Here is a 19,311-nt window from a genome sequence, read left to right as displayed (position 1 = left end):
ACAGGACAAATATACCCATGTCTTTGGAACTCATGACGTTGTATGTAGGCTACAAAAAATTAGAAGGACCATTTTTATCCAGTTGCTTCGGTTCCATCACAGAGAAGCCATCACACTTTGCCATGTATTTCTCCCTCTTCTTTTGACTTTTGGATAATAAACATACTGAGTGTAAGGGGTGAGTTGGGTCGGTATTATTATTAGCATCTTAGAGATGAGGAAACTGCAACACAGAGACGATCGACTTAGCCATGGCTACAGAAATGAACTCATCTCCGACACCTCCGAACTGCCAACCCTGAGAAAATAGTGGTTAGGAATGGAAGTTCTGCAGACAGGCTGCTTTACTTAAAATGCTGGCCTTTATATACTTAAAAAGGACAAGCTAGTCATTGTATCTCTTTGATCCTCAGTTTCCTCCTCCACAAAAAGAGAGTATAATAGAACTCACTCATAAGGCTGTTGTAAGAGTTAAAGGAGATAAGTATGTGAACCTCTTAGCACAGCCAGTTTAATACATAGTGAAGAGAACATGCGATACCATTATTATTATTACTGAGTACTGCTACTATTGCTACCACTGATGAGGAAACTGAAGGTCAGAACATTTGAGGGACTTCCATAAGGAAGGCCACACAGAAACAGACCACAGCCAGGCCATGTTTTCTCATAGCTTCTGAACCCATTCCCTAGTGAGAACTCTTATTTCTTTTCCACACAGAAGTATGAATTTCCTCTGAGCATCGTTGTTATTCAATTTAGTCTGTTTTCTAAGAATATACATATTTTAAAGCAGGATTAGCTTGCAGAAGCAGTCAAATGGAGAGCTGGTTGGAGGATTCATTCTAATACTGATCCAAACATAAATTTTAATACAGCCGAATGCATCAAAGTATAAGGGCTCTGTTTAGTTGGGTACCAAATAGTTTCAGCAAGATATTTTTACAAAGGGACACTCAGGCCAAAGCAACTTCAATTGCCCTAAAATATTATACCATTTGAAAATGAGTAAATAGTCAGATTTGCCAGCAAACATGCCTGCAATTCTAAATCCATCATTTTAGCAGTGCTCATAGAACAAGGTCCAGATTTACTTTCCACTTGGTGTTTGTTCTGTTCATTAATTATATTCATATCTGCTTCTTTGAAGTTATTGGGACTATTGGGAAATGTAAAAGGAAGCTGTATTGATTTCAGTCTTATTATCATTCCATCTTTATTTCCTTCATCTATGAACTCTCAGGCATGTTGAGTGACATGTGGTGGTGGGTATAGTATGTCAGGCACAGTGTAGGGCATTATCAGCAGAGCCCAGGCGTCTCCAGATCTGGAGGGTTTAGATTTAGAGGGTCTGGATTGTATTCTGCTAAAATCTCCACAGCCTTTCCTTTCAAAATCAATTTCAGTTGTCAAAAAAGGGCTGGGGGTGAGTCACTTTGAAATCATATAGCTTATTATTATCATCTTTTTTTAAAGCTTATTACTATAATTTTTCTCCCAAGGGAGCTGAGTTGATTTATAACCCCACCCTTCTTATCTCAACATGTGGCTGAGTTCAGAAGAAAATTAAAATTGGGGGATTTCTTTTCCCTTCGGGGAAAACTGATAGAACATACCCCAACCTCATTTTTAAGTTCACCAGGAACTTTTTAGCCCCTTGAATTTAGTTTGAAAATGCACATACAGTGATTAAGCTCACGCCTCTCCTCAAATCCATACATTTGCCCTGGGTACAATAATAAGGCCTAACTGTGAACAGTCTTCACAATCGTGGACTGTAAACTCCACAACACTGCAAAATACACTTGGTAGAATACAGCCTCATTGACAGCAAAGATTCTTTTTTTTCTTTTAACAATTCCAACTCTTATTTTAGATTGGGGAGGTACATGTGGAAGTTTGTGACTTGGTTATATTGCATGATGCTGAGATTTGGGGTTAACAGGTAGTGAGCATGGTACCTTATAGATATAGATAGTGAGCACCGTACCTGATAGGTAGTGAGCATTGTACCTAATAGGTAGTGAGCACAGTACCTAACAGGTAGTGAGCATTGTACCTAATAGGTAGTAAGCTTCACACCTAATAAGTAGCCCCAGCATCTAATGTTTCTATTTTATGTCTATGTGTACCCAATGTTTAGCCCCCACTTATTAGTGAGAACATGCAGTATTTGATTTTGTTTGTTTCTGACAGCAGGGATTCTTTTCTGATTTGCTTACTATTGTATCCCAAGCACCTAGAACAGTGTCTGGCTCATAGCAGGTGATCAATACATATTTAGAAAATAAATGAATGAATGGGAAAATAAGAAAAAGTTATAGTTAAGAGCCAGGGCTCTGGGATCAGACAGACAGACCCGAGTTCAAATGATAACCTGTGACTCAGAAGCTTAATGACCTTGCTCAGCCTGCGTAACTGCAGCACCTTCATCTGGAAAATGGGCCTAAGGATGGGTCCACTGTTTCAGGTTGCATGAGGCCACACAAGGAGAAGACTTAGTGGGCTTTTGAAAACATAAATTATCAATACCTGGCTCATCTTCCTCTTCTTGTGAATCTTCCAGATTGGGTTTGAAGGTCTCCTTAAATCAAAATATCAGCAGTTCGCGAAGCATAACCTGTTTCCAAAACTGTGCTTCACATCCACACCTAGGAAATGACCCTCACCGTCAGTGAGGGATGAGTCCCCTGTCTCACTTAGCATTTTGGTAGTGGTGGGAGCAGCCTCTTCTGAGTCTCTGGGCCAGGTTTCATATCACTCCTGAACTAAGGTCTGTGTCACGTCATTCCAGGCACAGTGAAGAGAGAGGAAGAAACTATTTTCAGCTTGAATGACTGATGGCCTGGGATTATTATTCTTTGGGTTCCAGGACACAGTGCTCTTATTATTTACAGAGAGCTTTCATTTATTTTTTCAATGTTGAAAGCTCATGCCAGTACGGTCGCTTGAAACCTCATGGTAGCATATATAGGAGATGATCATATTCCATTCTTGGTTCCTTTAAACAGGGTGCTACTGTTGCAGAAAGGAAGTTCCAGAGGTAACTACTCCCCTGTGACTCTAATGTGGTCAGCGGAACTGTCTTATGCAAAGTAGGCTTTGAAAAGGCTTTTGCTGGCTGAAATATAGGAGCTGCCATTCCCAGCTGCTTGTTTGTCCGTCCTGGCCAGCATCCTGCTTCTCACCAGTGCCAACAGCTGATATGCCAGAAGACAGATCTTTCCTTGAGCTCCCTTCCCGTGAACCAAAGGAAACATCCTTCTCTTACCTCTTAGGCCCTTTACAAATAGACTCAGGAGTGAGATGTGGGTATGGCGAAAATTGAATGATGGGAATTGAATGGTGGCACACATGTGCTTGGAATGGCATTCAAAGGTCCAGGAGGGTCTGATGGTCTCAGGGGGTGAAAAATCAACTGCGTAACAGGGGTGAAGTGGGTTTCATAAGGAGTGAAGACGGCAGATGTAAGGCAAAAACACCTGGGGATGGGTAGAGACTGGAGCAAATCTCCAAGTGAATGTTTTGTCCAGAGGTGACAGCCACTACTCAATGCTAACTGATGTTATGTGTGATTCAAGCCCAGTGTGGCCAGATTTTTTTTTATTTATAAAGAAGACAACAATCCTTTTTTTCCCCGTGAAATCTCTGAAACTGTATACATTTGCAACATATTTATTATTTTTAAGCCATTTGCAGACCAAAGAAAACATATCTCTGGGCCTTCAGATTTCACTGCAATAAACATTTACTCTACAACTGTTTGCTGAGTACCTACAGTGTGCCTGACACTGTTACAGGAGCCAGCAGAGAGAACAATGCAAAAGACGGGGATCATGTTTTCAAATCCTTTGTTAAGCAAAGGAGAGAGACAGAAGCAGAAGCAGAAGCAGATGTAATAATAAGTGCTGGAATGGAATCAAAGGCTACACATCCACAGTAAAGGAAAGGAAAATCATCTCGGTTTCTGAGATTGAAGGTCTGGAATCACAAGAAGGGTTTTATTTGCTAGGGGGGTGGTTTGGGGGGAAGGCATTAGGGAAAGAAGAAACAGCATTGCCAAAGGCATGCAGGGGGACACTGCACAGCACATGAGAAAACCAGGAGTGACTTTGCGGGGCTGCTGTGCAGGCCAAGAGGCAAGTGGGGAGGCTGGCTCTGAAAAGCCCCCACCTCCAGGCACCTTGCATTTTCCAGATTTTTGTCCTAACTGGTGATGCCTGACTTTTGTGGGTCTCAGGTTGATCCAAGAATGGTAGAATACACTTCCATTTACCTCCAACACTCTCTGTGGAGTGTGACAGCAGCGATCTGGGCACCACCGCAGCCTAAAAGTCTGCTGGGGACCCCAGCATGGATATGCTCACCTCATGGCTGGCACACGTCTACTCTGTCTTGATTCACTGTCTGTACCTCTCATCCCACTGTAACTATCCATTCAGCATCTGGGTGCTTCAATACCTATCCATACCAGCATCTGCTTACAGTTGAATACGTTGAATGGCAGCAGCACTGATTTCACCAACAGCTAAATCTTTAACATTAGGTAATTAGTTATCTTCCCTCAAACCTTTTTTAGGCACACATCTGCCAAATTCATATGGGCATCCTTAATAATCTGTGAATATAATTCAGTTTTGCTGGTACTGCCTAATACAGTGCTTGTCTTTTGCTTTTTAAAGACTTGCTTTATCCTCCTACTCTGAGTTGCAGAGGACATCAGACAACTATCCTGACTGACATAGACAAATACTGCCGTTTTTCTACACGAGCTGTAACTATGGGGCAGCATAGCATAGTGGTTAACCTGAGTCTGGTGCTAGAACTCAAATCCCAGCTCCATATCTGACCCGTTGTGGTCACTTTCTCTCCATTTGTTTGCCATGCAATACCTCACAGATTAAATAAGCTAATATAATCAAAATACTGAGCACCTGACACACAGATGTATATGAGCATTAGCTGTTATTATTAGTGATATTATTATTTCAAGTGGCCCAAAAGTTGATGGAAGAGAACAGATTTTGAAAAATTGTATCTTCAACTGGCCCATATCCTTCTCCATCTTTATATGTGAATTGTGCAATTTTTGTAGGGGTATAGAGTAGATTAGATAAGGTTAAAAAATTTTTTTAAGCAGGCAGACATTCATGGGTATAGAATATTTTTTCTTCTCTGTATTAACTGCTATGTGTAATTCTAGAATTTATCATCAAATTGGTTAGAATAGGTTTCCTCCATAAGATTGAAGTAATAATAATCTCATTTGCCCCAACTCCAAAGCCCTTTGAAGTTAAACATTGAGAGAAAGAATGGTGGGGCCACTCAGCAGAGATTAGATCTTGTTTTAAACACTAGCTGCTCTGAGAATAATTTCCTTAATTAATATTCACAAGATATCATACACTTGAGACTATATTTTCATGTAACCTACTTGCATGTAATTGTTTGCTAAGGCTCTTCACTTCATTTGTATCTTCCTTTTGTGTCAGTATTCAACGAAATCATTTCCATCTAAAAGCAGTGCTGAAGGGGGTGGGGGTTCTTTGGGTCTCCCCTTCTGTGTGAAAGCCAGCACACATGGGCTTTCATCTCATTTCTAAAGTTAATATTGTTTTGTGCTTATTCCTGTTCTTAACTAGATGCACATGACTCCCAGACTTGCTCTCCTTTGTGGACTCAGGCCCTGAACATGTTCAGGTGCTGCCCTCTTGTCAGTCTCATGTTACTGGGCGAGGAACTTATCAAAGCATGCTGGAGTCTCAACTGGCCAAAGAGTCTTAAAACCCTGAAGGAGTCACATTTGCCATCAGTAACAGCATCTGAGGGGATCATTCTGGGTCAGGCAATCAAAGATTGTCAACTTAAAGGACTTCAGGTTATTCAGGAGTCAGCTTGCCCAAAGGTCAGTGAAAGGAGTTAAGATAACTTGGAAGGAAATCTTTCTGTATGCCAAGCCTTGTCAGTTTTGCATATTTCTCAGAAGAAATTAAAAAATTAAAAGGCTATCTTTTACACACTTTTTTAAAAAATTTAAGCAGGCTGTGGACAATAGGCAGCTGGGGTCGGTGAAGGATTCCAAGATGGCTGGGCGAAAACTTGCTCTAAAAACCATTGACTGGATAGCTTTTTGGGAGATCATACCCCAAAACCAAAAGGCCATTGCTAATTCCCTGAAATCCTGGAATGAGATCCTAACCTCCAGGTTGGCTGCTTTACCTGAGAATCCACCATCTATTGACTGGGCTTACTACAAGGCCAATGTGGCCAAAGCAGGCTTGGTGGATGACTTTGAGAAGAAGTTTAATGCCCTGAAGGTTCCTATACCAGAGGATCCATATACTGCCCTGGTGGATGCTGAAGAAAAAGAAGATGTGAAGTCTTGTGCTGAGTGGGTGTCTCAAAGGCCAGGGTTGTAGAATATGAGAAAAAGATGGAGAAGTATAAGAACTTAATTCCATTTGAGCAGATGACCATTGAGGACTTGAACGAAGCTTTCCCAGAAACCAAATTGGACAAGCAAAAGTATCCCTATTGGCCTCACCAACCAATTGAGAATTTATAAAATTGAGTCCAGGAGGAGGCTCTGGCCCTTATATTACACATTCTTGACATTAAAAATAAAAGTAATTATACAGTTCTGAAAAAAAAAAAATTTAAGCAAATTTGCTAACTGCTTAAGGTCTCTCTGTTAGTCCATTTTTTGCTGCTACAACAGAATGCCACAGGCTTAGTAAATTATAAAGAATAAAAGTTTATTTGGCTTACAGTTCTGGAGGTTGAGAAGTTCAAGAGCATGGCACCAGCATCTGGTGAGGATCATTCCATGGCAGAAAGCAGAAAAGCAAGTGAGCATGTAAGAAAGAGAGAGAACAGAGGCCCAAATCCTCCTTTTATGAAGAGCCGGCTCCCATGAGAATGACATTAATTCATTCATGAGGGCAGAACCCTCCTGATCTAATAATCTCATAAGCATCTCAACGCATCATACTGTCATTATGACAATTAAATTTCAACTTGAGTTTTGGAGGAGACATTCAAACCACAGCAGTCTCCAACCAGTGGCTTTCCTAAATTTGCAAATACTTCTTAAAGTAAAACAACATTCTCAACTCCTTCCATATATAGCAAGCAGAAATACTTTTTGCTTGCTTGTTTTGTTTTAGTAACAATTTGAGTGCAATTTTTAAAATAGTTGACTACAGGCTGGGTGTGGTAGCTCAAGCCAATAATCCCAGCACTCTGGGAGGCTGAAGTGGGTGGGTCACCTGAGGCCGGGAGTTCAAGACCAGACTGGCCAACATGGTGAAACCCCGACTCTACTAAAAACACAAAAATTACCCAGGTGTGGTGGCAGGTGCTTGTAATCCCAGCTACTTGGGAGGCTGAAGCAGGAGAATCGCTTGAACCCAGGAGGTGAAGGTTGTAGTGAGCTGAGATCTTGCTGTTGCACTCCAGACTGGGGAATAAAGCCAGACTCTGTCTCAAAAAAAAGAAAAAAGATAAAAAAAAGGTTGATTACAGTTCTATCATCAAACAATCAATAGTTGAGTTATTAATAGCTCTTAAATCAAATTACATTAACAATTATAATAGCTGCAAAATACTTGAAAACTGTATGAGGACACTATATATATGCTACTATATATATTGAAAATGGTATATACTATGTGTTTATAAAATATACTATACATCCCTTAGTGCAGGGGCTCACGCCTGTAATCCCAGCACTTTGGGAGACTGAGGCGGGTAGATCACAAGATCAGGATTTCAAGACCAGCCTGGCCAAGATGGTGAAACCCCATCTCTACTAAAACTACAGAAATTAGCCAGGCATGGTGGCAGGTACCTGTAATCCCAGTTACCCCGGAGGCTGAGCAGGAGAATCACTTGAACCCTGGCAGCAGAGGTTGCAGTGAGCCGAGATCGCACCAACGCACTCCAGCCTGGGTGACAGAGTGAGATTCTGTCTCAAAAAATATATATATATATAAAATAATATATATAAAATACATACACACACATGCACACAGACACACATCTGCCTATGTATTCATACATATTTTTCTTTCTCCATAAATTCAGTAATTGCAAGACCAAATTTCTTTACTGCTGATAGATTGTTTGTAAAGTTTTATCATCGGAGAGAGTCAAATATTTTCAAGATTTTTTTTTTTGCTTTTTTTGTAGCTTCCAGATTGCTATGCATAACTGAAGAAGCATAGTACCTGCTAATTATTCTTTTTTTTGAATCATTATCAATCCAGGAATTTACCTACCTGGTGGACGTGATTGATGACTAATTTCTACACCCAGCTGAAATTCATTGCAGTCCAAGTTGGTATCATGCTCTGGCAAATAGTCTGTGCTTCTTGGCAGGTCTCCTGAAGTTTCCTATGTTAGCCCCTTGACTCTTTTCTGTGACAGGATCTCCTGCCATTTGCCTCCATGCCTGTTGAGGTAGTCCTTCCATCATTCCAGACCTGTCCAGATAAACATTCAAATATAAAGTGCAAGATAGTTCACAAAATAAGAAAATATAAGTGACTGAAATTTATGCAACATTATTTGCTCAACCTCACTCAACTGAGATACAACATTTCACCAATCAGATTGTCAAAAGATTAAAACGTTTGATAGCACTAAATGGAGGAGAGTGTGGAGAAACAGGCAAAGTAATAAATGGAATAAAATTAAAGTAAAACAAAACCATAAACATCATATATACCTCTTGCAAGTTCATTTGTCTGATGTACACATTATTTGAAGCATGGCAAAACTAGAGAAATTAGAGTACAGAAATAAAAGTTATTAAAGGACTTGAGGAAAATGACTATAAGAATTGGAATTAGCTTCTGAAACAACAGGGCAGGGGAAGATTTGATAATCTTGAAATACCAACAAGTCACTTGGAAGGGGCAAAGAGTGACTGTGACTGTTCTCCTTTGCTAGGTCTTAATATTAAAGTTTTGACTTAGAAAAATGTAGATGTGAAATTTCAAAGTGAGGTACTAGATTATCACTTGCATATTTTCTAAAGGCAAAGAAATTTAGGAATTGCTCTACAATCAGCCAGAGGTCCTGGAGACGGAAGACAGGGTTAGCTTGGCTCTGTTCTCTGGGGAAATGGAGAGGGCAGGAGAAGTCTGGTGAATGGCTTTGATGGTAGATTCAGGAATGTGATGCTGAACTGAAAATGAACTGCACGTTAATTTCTCCGAATAAAGGGTACCTGAGTGTTTCCCAGGGACTAGATGAGGGCCGCATAGGAGAGGAGGAGCACACTGAAGCCTTCCCAAATCCTGCAGAAGACTGCAGTTGTGGGATCCTGTGGGGAAGGCTGCCGGAGTGGCTGTGGAGGGAAGGCCCCAGGGATGGAAATCTTGGAAAGGGAGAGCGTCAATCTTCTGTGTGTGCCAGACAGCACAAAGCCATCTAACCAAAAAAGGACTGTTCCACTCACTTTTCTGTCCTATCTTTCCCCTCTGTCACCTTGCTGGGGTCTGTATCACTGACTAGAAGTAGGGAAGGAGGTGAGGAGAAGCCGGCCACATCCTCCTTTGCCCCCAGGGCAGGGAGCCGGGACCTGCAGGCCCCAGCAAGAAGGAGAGGAAGATGAGGTCTGGTCTTCAATTGAAAATTGAAGAGTTGATTATTATCTTTGAACACATTCTCTCTACTGATTTGAGACTTTAGGACAGCTTGTTATCTATAAATGAGCAGAAAAATCATGGGCCTGTGGAATTTTCCTCAAATGGCAGGGGAATAAATTTTAAAAGAGACAAGACTAAAGGAAACACAAATGTTAAAGGAGACAATTTTAGTGCAGAAATAAGAATAAAGACAAGTTTTGGTCCTCTACCACAGATCATGTGTCCAATGCTTTAGGAGATTTATTTTTACAAAACCAAATGAACTGAGTTTAAAGGGCGTTCAGGGATAGGAAGGCAGATTGGACATCACAGAGAACTTCCTTGCTCTAAATTTGCAAAATGTGGATTTGCTTCCTATAGAAGATTGTGGTACCTTTTTGTTTTTTTAAAGATAAAACTTTGCCAACACTATTTTCTTTTTCCTTTCTTTATAATTTTTTAAAATCACATTAAAAGGTTAAAAAGAGTTCATTTAAGAAAAATTTCAAGTAAAGAATCAAACAAGTACAATAAAGACTTGGCATAATTTGTGAAGATGGAATGCAAATTAACTTTGGAAACACTTTTTTAAATGGAGTTTGTGGAAAAGTCAGAAAACAAAATGCTATACAATGATATTCCAAGTTACTGTTCTGTTTGGAGGAATTCTGTAGAATTATCTTTAGCCAAAGTGTTTTTTTTATAGTTGGTCCAAAATAATCCATAGATTTGTAACATTCTTCAAAATGATAATTCAAATCAGTCGGATCTAAAGACAGACTCAAAATAAAGACAGGAGGCAGCAGTGTAGAATGCAAAAGAAAAAAAGCAGAAAAGGTGAAGTCTTAAAAAATAAAAAGAGAAAAGTAAAAGAAAAAAGGAAGCAAGGAAAAGAAAGTCAGAAAGAAAGAGAAAGAAAGGAAGATAAAGGAAGAAAGAAAAAAGAAGAGAAAGAAAGGGTTACCTAGAATAAGATATAGTTTGTGGGGACTCTGGGTCCTTAATTTTACTTTGATGGTTCTGTTAGCTCAGAAAACACTTCGATTTGCATGCTTGGTTTAAAATATTAATTAAGCTCTTTGGACTCCATAATTCTGGTCCTCTAATACACAAGCATTATTTAGTTTTCTCTATTATACATTAGAATGTACAGACACTATGATTTTATTTAGCTAATTTCAAGATTAAAGATTTCCTTAATTGTAGTCTTCTGTTAGTTCTTTGTAGTTGCTAAAACTGCATGCTTGATTGCTCAAGGGAAATCTTGTACTATTTGAGGCCTTGTTAAAAGTGAAGTAAACCATGGGCTTCCACTTCTAGGAAGATAGAGTAAATGCACTTCTCCCTGTCCCTCCCAATAAATACAGCTAAAGGCCCTGGGCTTAGGTATATGTTTGTTTTATATGTAACACACAGCAGAAGACTCTGAAGGGTGGAGACAAGAAGGCAAAACTGCTAAGGGGTTGAGTACCCTAGAAACAACACAGTGGTGATGTCCCTGCCTCATACATCCTAGACTTGGAGCTGAAGAAGTTGGCAACTGGAAACATCAATAGGTACAGAAAAAAAGACAAAAAAAAAAAAAAGTTAACTCTTTCTCACCAATGGACCAGGAGTAAGGCAGCATGGCAAAACACTAAACTTTTCATCAATGACTGCTGTGCTGCAGCCAAAAAAACACACAGAAAAAATTATGGTCCCATTCCTATCCCCAACAACAAGGGCTGAATGGAGAGCCTAGATCTCCACCTTTGCCAGGCTGGCATGTAATGAGATGCCCTAACTTCCATGCAGGATAATATCAGAGAAGGCCAAGCAGTGAGTCGCAGCTTCACCACTGCCCAGACACAATGGGACCACTACCGCCAGTGGTGTCAGTGGAGGCTACCAGGGAAGCAGTAAGGACATATTCCTTTTCCTCCTAGTCACTTGAGGACTAGTGGGGTGGAAGTGGCAAAGTTTCCACTAGTGTCCAACATAAATGAGGTGCACTCCCATCTCAGGTGTCAACAGAAGCCACGAGGGGAACCTGGCTATGCTCTCCCACCTGGCAGTAATAAGGCAGTGCTCCGTCTTCCTCTGTCAGAGCAGTGCCACTGGAAGTTGAAACAGAAGGTTTAATAAGAGCCAGAGCCTTGGCCGGGTGCAGTGGCTCACGCCTGTAATCCCAGCACTTTGGGAGGCCAAGGCAGGCAGATCACTTGAGGTCAGGATTTAGAGACCAGCCTAGCCAGCATGATGAAATGTCTTATGTACTAAAAATGCAAAATTTAGCTGGGTCTGGTGGTGGATACCTGTAGTTCCAGCTACAGCAGTGGGGAGGGCTGAGGCAGAAGAATCACTTGACCCCAGAGTATGGAGGTTGCACTGAGCCAAGATTGCATCACTACACTCTAGCCTGGGTGATAGAGTGAGACTCCATCTCAAAAAATTAATAAATAAATAAACATAAAAACATTTTTAAAAATCTAAAAAAAAAAAAAAAATCCAGAACCTCATAAAACCCTAGATGTCTAGGTTTCAATTAAAAAAAAAAAAAATCACTCACTGTACCAAGAACCAGGAAGATCTCAAACTGGACATCTGAAGACAATCAACAGATGCCAACACTGAGAGGATAGGGATGTGAGAATTACCATCTGAATAAGATTTTTAAAGCAGCCATCATAAGAACTCTTTCATGAGCAGTTATGAGCATGTCAATCTGGACAATAGAAGGGAAATAAACTAAAAAAAATATATGAGGGCCTCAAAGACCTATAGAAATATAAATAAAGATCTGACATTCCTGTCAGTGTTTCAGGAAGGAGAAAGAGGAAAGGGCTGAAAAAGACTCAAAAAAAAATGGTTGAAAATTTCCCAAATTTGGTAAAAGATATAAATCTATAGATTTCAAGAGACTGAGTAAACTCCAAGTAAGATCCCCAAAGAAATATATACTAAGACATATAAAAGTCACATTTTTTAAAGCAAAGCAAGGAAGCCGTGAAAAACCTTGAAAGCGGCAAGAGAGAAACAGCACCTTGTCTATGAGGGGGAAGCATTCCAATGACAGCAGATTTCTCATCAGAAACCATGGAAAACAGAAGGAATAAAAGGAAAATTGTTTCACAGATTAGGAGAAAATAAGAGAAATTGTCACCAGTAGACCTAACTTAAAAGAGCTTCATATAGGAAGTTAACTAAACAGAAACATAAATGATGAAATAAGAAATCTTGGAACATCAAGGAAGAAGAAACACAAAGGTAAAACAAAATATAAGTAATAGAATGAAGTTTTCTTCTTTTGAGCTTTCTAGATTACATTTGACAGTTAAAGCAAACAGGATAACACTCTGACTTGGCTAGAATTGCATGTGAAGGAAATATTTCAGATCAATCTGTTATATATGCTGGCCAACCAAGGGACATAAAGGGAGGTAATGGTTTCATACTTCACTCAAATGGGTGGCACCACCAGCAGAATATGAGAAGTGGCGTATATGTAATATAATACCTAGAGAAACCACTAAAAAAGCTATGTAAACTAATTACAGGCAAATATAAATATGTAAATATGATAATGAATATAAACACATATACAGCTTTACACACACGCACGCACACACACACACACACACACAACTAGTGGTTCTACTTCTCTTATTGAACCCAGATATATAATATTATACTTTATATTATAATATTATACTTTATATGTCCTCTAGAATACATTTAAATTGATAGACTTAATATAACAATCAATGACAGAAAGATAAAAGGAAAATCACCAAACACTTGGAAACCAAAACATAATATCAGGAATAGAAAATGAGATGATACAAAAAACCCTGTAGACTACTGTGAATACCTCTACACATATACGTTTGAGAACTTAAAGAAAATAGACCAATTCCTAAAAAACAAAACAAAACAAAACAAAAACAAACTACTGCAACTCACTCAATACGAAATAGACCCTTTGAATAGCCTCTGTTAAGGAAATTGAATTTGTAATTTTAAAACTTCCAAGAAATAAATCTCCAAATCCAGATGATTTCACTGGAAAATTCTATCAAGTGTTTAAAGAAGAATGAAGACAGTTCGACACAATTGCTTTTAGAAATTAGAATAGGACAGAGTACTTCCAAATTCATTTTATGAAGCTAGTATTACCCTAATAATACAACCAAACAGAGTCAAAGCAAAAAAAGAGAAAACTATAAACTAATATAACTCTAAATGTAGCTGCAGTCCTTAACAAAATATTAGCAAATAGAAGTCAGCAGTATATTAAAAGAATTACACACAATGAGATAATCACATAGATAAATGTAACAGAATAGAAAATCCAGAGATGGAGCATATCCAATTGATTTTTGACAAAGGTGCAAAAGCAATTCAATGGAGGAAGAATAGTCTTTCAACAAATGAAGCTGGGGCAACTGGACATTCATAGTCAAAGAAAAAAAAGCCTCAGCCTGTCTCACACCTTAGACAATAATTAATAATACAAATGGATCACAGACCTAGGTAAGACAAAAAATCAGAAAACTTCTAGAACAAAATAGGAGAAAATGCTTAGGATCTAGCTTCAGGCAGAATTCTTAAACCTGTCACAAAAAGCTGACACAGAAGAGGAAAAATTGACAAATTGAACTTCATTAAAATTCAAAACTTTGTGCAGCCATAAAAAAGAATGAGATCATGTCCTTTGCAGGGACATGGAAGAAGCTGGAAGCCATCATTCTCAGCAGACTAACACAGGAACATAAATCCAAACACTGCATGTTCTCACTCATAAGTGGGAGTTGAACAATGAGAACACATGGACACAGGGAGGGGAACATCACACACCAGGGCCTGTTGGGAGGTGGAGGGGAAGGGGAGGGAGAGCTTTGGGACAAATACCAAATGCATGTGGGGCTTAAAACCTAGATGATGGGTTGATAGGTGCAGCAAACCACCATAGCACATATATAACTATGTAACAAACCTGCACGTTCTGTACATGTATCCCAGAACTTAAAGTAAAATAAAATAAAAAATTCAAAACTTTGCTCTCCAAAAAACTCTGTGAAAAGACAAACTACAGACTGGGAGAAAATATTTGCAAATGAGATAACCAACGAAAGATTACTATCTAAAACATACAATGGACTCTCAAATCAACTAGAAAATAGTCAAAAGCCATGAGGAGGTATTTCACTGAGAAGGATATAAATAGATTTTTATAGATAAGAATAAAAGCACATAAAAAAGATGTTCAACATCATATGCCATTAGGAAAATGCAAATTATGACCACAATGAGATATCACTACATACCTATTAGAATGCAGAAAATAAAAAATAGAGACAATACCGAATGCTGAGGAGGATGTGGAGAAACTGGACCGCTCATACTGCTGGTGGGAATGTAAGATAGTACAGCCACTCTGATAAATGGTCTGGCAGTTTCCTAAAAACCTAAATATGCCATTACCACATGACCCATCAATTGTTCTTCTAGGCATTTATCCCAGAGAAATGAAAATGTGTTCACCTAAAAACCTGCTTGTTCAAGATGAGATTTAGAAAAGATAAGAAATGAAAAAGAAAGAAAGAAAAAAACCTGCTTGAATGTGTGCAGCAGCTTCATTTGTAAAACTCCCAAACTATAAGTTATTCAGATGCCCTTCAACAGGTAAATGGTTTAACAAATTGTGGTACATCCATACCATGGAACATCACTTAGTGATAAAAAGGAGCAAACTACTAACAGACACAACCACATGGGTAAATCTCCAGGGAACTAAGCTGAGTAAAACAGCCAACATTAAAATGTTACATACTCTATGTTCCACATAGATGACATGCTTGAAATGACAAAATCATATAAATGGAGAACACAGTGGTTGCTAGGGGTTAATGAGGGGGTGGTTGTGGAAGGGACATAGATGTATCTATAAAAAGTGGCACATGATGGATCCTTGTGCATATGGAAATGTTCTGTCTCTTATCTGTATAAATGTCAATATCCTGGTTATGATATTGTACTGTAGTTTGGCAAGACATTACCACTGAGGGAAACTGAGTAAAAGGTACACAGGATCTCTCTGTATTATTTCTTACAACTGCACATGAATCTACAATTATCTCAAAGTTTAGTTTAAAAAAACATAAAATATCATATATGCATGCAATATAAGCTGCAAAGATTCTGGAGGGCCACATACCCAGCTTTAACACAGGTTACCTCTGCAGAGGTAGATGAGTAGCTCTGAAGATTAGGTGGGGAAGGCAAAACTCTTTCTCTTCGTTTTATTCCCTTATGAATCGTGTCAAAATAAATTTCTTAACATGGGCATGTATTACCATTATAGTAAAAAGGAAACAAGTTAATAGGATTTAAAAAATAAAACATATTCATTTCTCATTATATAAACAGGATTTCTTTCCGCAATTCTCCATGTGAAAAAAGTTTCTTGGCAAAACAGCCCTAATATTTAGTAAATATATTGTCTTTTTTTTTTTTTTTTTTTTTTTTTTTGAGACAGAGTCTTGCTCTGTCACCAGGCAGGCGCCAGGCTGGAGTGCAGTGGCGCGATCTCAGCTCACTGCAACCTCTGCCTCCCAGGTTCAAGCAATTCTCCTGCCTCAGCCTCCAGAAAAGCTGGGACTACAGATGCGTGCCACCACACCCAGCTAATTTTTATATTTTAGTAGAGATAGGGTTTTACTATGTTGGCAAGGATGGTCTCGATCTCTGCCCTCCTGATCTGCCCACCTCAGCCTCCCAAAGTGCCGGGATTATAGGCAAAAGCCACCGCGCCTGGCTATATTAAGTCTTTCATAGGACGAAAATCCTTAACGTAGTCTTGCTAAGGAGAAACTCACTCCAAAACCTTGAGCTCACAGGATCTGCCCATTATAAAATATAATTTTATTCTACACAGTACTTCTCAGATATTTTGACCAATCTCTGACACAAAGTACTAAATGTGATTTAATATATTCCAGGGTCCTTTCTCTTGTTCACTAATTGCAAGGGAGGGTATAATCTACACACCAAGTTTCCACACTGTGCCCAGCTGTCCCTGCAAAAGCCACGGCCGTTGTGAACACCCCAGCTAAGGAACAGAAAAGGAAGCTGGTGCTACCATCCTGGTCCCAGGTAACCTACAGACTGACTATTCTTTTCACAAAAAATATTGTACCTGCTCCTGACCTATGTGAGGCCAAGCCCTGTTGGGTATATGTGATGTGGCCAAATGCATACAACTATGTTTGTCAACAGAAGCTGCATCATATTCTGTCTTTACACATTAGACCAGTAAGCAAAACTTTCTGTCATGATTCTCCACTCACTTTGCAGCTTTGGGGCAAAATGTGAGGGTAGAGTTTGATTCATTGCTCATATTCATGGCAACAAGTTTGGAATCTCCACATCTGAATATTTATAGAAAAGCTCAGGTACAAATATTGTTGGGATACTCAAGAAAATATCTTTAAGTGAACAGAAACAGTCTGTCTCCTACTGAAATTCCTTAAAGCCACATGGTATTTTATTTTAACATGCTCCTTCCCCACAGATTTGGAATTTGGTAGCTGAATACCCAAGTGCAGGAAATGACTAAAAAGCTGACCCTGGAAAACTTGGGCATCATTAAATGATACTTTGAAACATGACAATGACATGTCTTAGGCTGTGCTGTCATCCTCTTTATGCAGGAGAAATGAGGAACTAGATTAAATAAATAATATTCTCTGATTGCTTTATTCCAACTAACCTCAATAAAGTTACCAGTCACTGAGAATCGACTCTGTCCTGGCACTTTACTACTTCCAAATTTTCCCAAAACCATGTAAGGCAAGTGTCATAGGAGGTCTAAAGAGGAAGAAATGGAGACTCAGAAAGTTGAAATAACTTGTCCAAGATTACACAAAGGGTAAGACCAAGTCAGGTTTGAGCCCAGGTCAGCTGATGCCAGTGCCCACATTCCTCATGTTCTCTGATGCCACCATTAATACTGACGTAGTAAGCTTTAGAGGCTTGTGATGATATCACTGATAATATGTCACCTAGATCCTTCACTCTTTCCTCACCTAGGAATGTAACCAACCCAGACAGCAATTTCCTGAAGGTGGAAAACCCTGACTCCCGTTTTTCACCATTTTGGTGGGCAGCCTTTGGCTATGCTTTACCCATGAAACCATACTCTCCCCAAGTCATAGAGGATTCGATCTGAAAAAAGCTCTGTAGAGAATCAGTTTCTTGGCAGGAAAAGGCCTGGTAGAAAAACTTCTAAACCTACTACAGTGCTTATCTTGCAAGGTTCTGGTAAGAAACTAAAGTCAGAAAGGTAACTGATATACTCAAGACCCTGTAGCCAGCTAATGGTAAATAAGATATACACTCAGTCACAGTAACCCCAAACACCAAGTGGGATGGTAATTAAATATAGTGTGCAGAATAACATTCAATGACAACTTCAACCACCAGGTCCTTCCTGTTACCTCTATGCAATATACCTTATTTAATTTGAATACTTTGTTACTCACGCTTTGCAACATAGCAAAGTCTATGTATAGACTTTCTTATACATAGTCTTACTTAGTTGTTACAGTAGACATGCTATGAACTAGACTGGGTGAATGGTATTTCCTTTTACACAAAAGGAAACTGAGGTTCATGAAATTAAGTGATGTGCCTGAGGTAACAGAGCTCGCAAACGAAACTCCACCCCACGTTTATCTCTTTCTGTAGCTAAGCTGCAAAGTAGTCATTATGGAGGTTGCCGGGTGTTCCTAATATTTGATTATGAAAACTTCCTAAAATTTATTTAAAATTAACATGTTAGTTATTATAGAAATAATACATTTATGGTAGAAAATCTAAAAGGTATAATAAGGCAAAATAAAAAGTACATTATGATCTCACTACCCAAAGATATCATCATTGTTAAAATTTTGTGTAAATTCTTTCAGTCTTTTATCTGTGCCTATACATACTAAAATAAAACGGCAAAGACAATATGCAGTCATGATGTATATGCTGGTTTTAAGGTCATTTCCTCTCCTTAGCATTATATTGTAAACATTTTTCCATGTACTTCAAGATTCTTTTACACCATATTCAAAGAGAACATCATATTCCATTACGTGAATGTATCATAGCTTTATACAGCCAATATCCTAGTCAAGGCAATAAGTTTTCAGTTTTTACTCAATTATAAGCATTGCTGTGGTTAACATGCTCATAGCTAAATTTTTCTACACATCCATGATAATTTTCTTCAAATAAATTCCCAGAACTGGAATTTCTTGGTCAAAGAGCTTACAAAATATTAAAGCACTTAAGATATATTTGTGTAGTCCAAATTAAAATTTAAGGTTTCATTTGGCATGGGATTTGCTTTAGCAAATTTTTATACCATCTCTGAGCTTTCACTAATTGCAATGTCCATGGACTTTATGATAAAACATTCACAAGACTGTTCCTATCCTTTTACTCTGTAATGAGTACTTTAAAGAATTCACATTTACACAGAAGAAAATCAGAACTGAGGTGCACAAAGCTAGATTGTGAGACGTGTGAGATGTACTGTTGTGGACAGCCCCTAGGTGCCCCTCCCCCTGTGATCCCTGCCCTCTACTGTTCATGTTTTTGTGTAATCTCCTCCCCTTGAGTGCAGGTGGGCCCTGGGACTTGATCCTAA

The 19,311-nt window shown here is 38.9% G+C and overlaps 1 pseudogene; it reads left to right on the top strand.

Moving 5' to 3' along the window:
* The first annotated feature begins 6,057 nt into the window (after positions 1 to 6,057).
* On the top strand, positions 6,058 to 6,655 carry LOC100385092 (ATP synthase peripheral stalk subunit d, mitochondrial pseudogene; annotated as a pseudogene).
* The last annotated feature ends 12,656 nt before the right edge of the window (positions 6,656 to 19,311 follow it).

This window comes from Callithrix jacchus, chromosome 3 (genome assembly GCF_049354715.1).
Source record: "Callithrix jacchus isolate 240 chromosome 3, calJac240_pri, whole genome shotgun sequence".
NCBI classification, from domain to species: Eukaryota; Metazoa; Chordata; class Mammalia; order Primates; family Cebidae; genus Callithrix; species Callithrix jacchus.
Note: the sequence above shows the minus strand (reverse complement) of the source record. Positions and strands in the feature narration are given on the sequence as shown.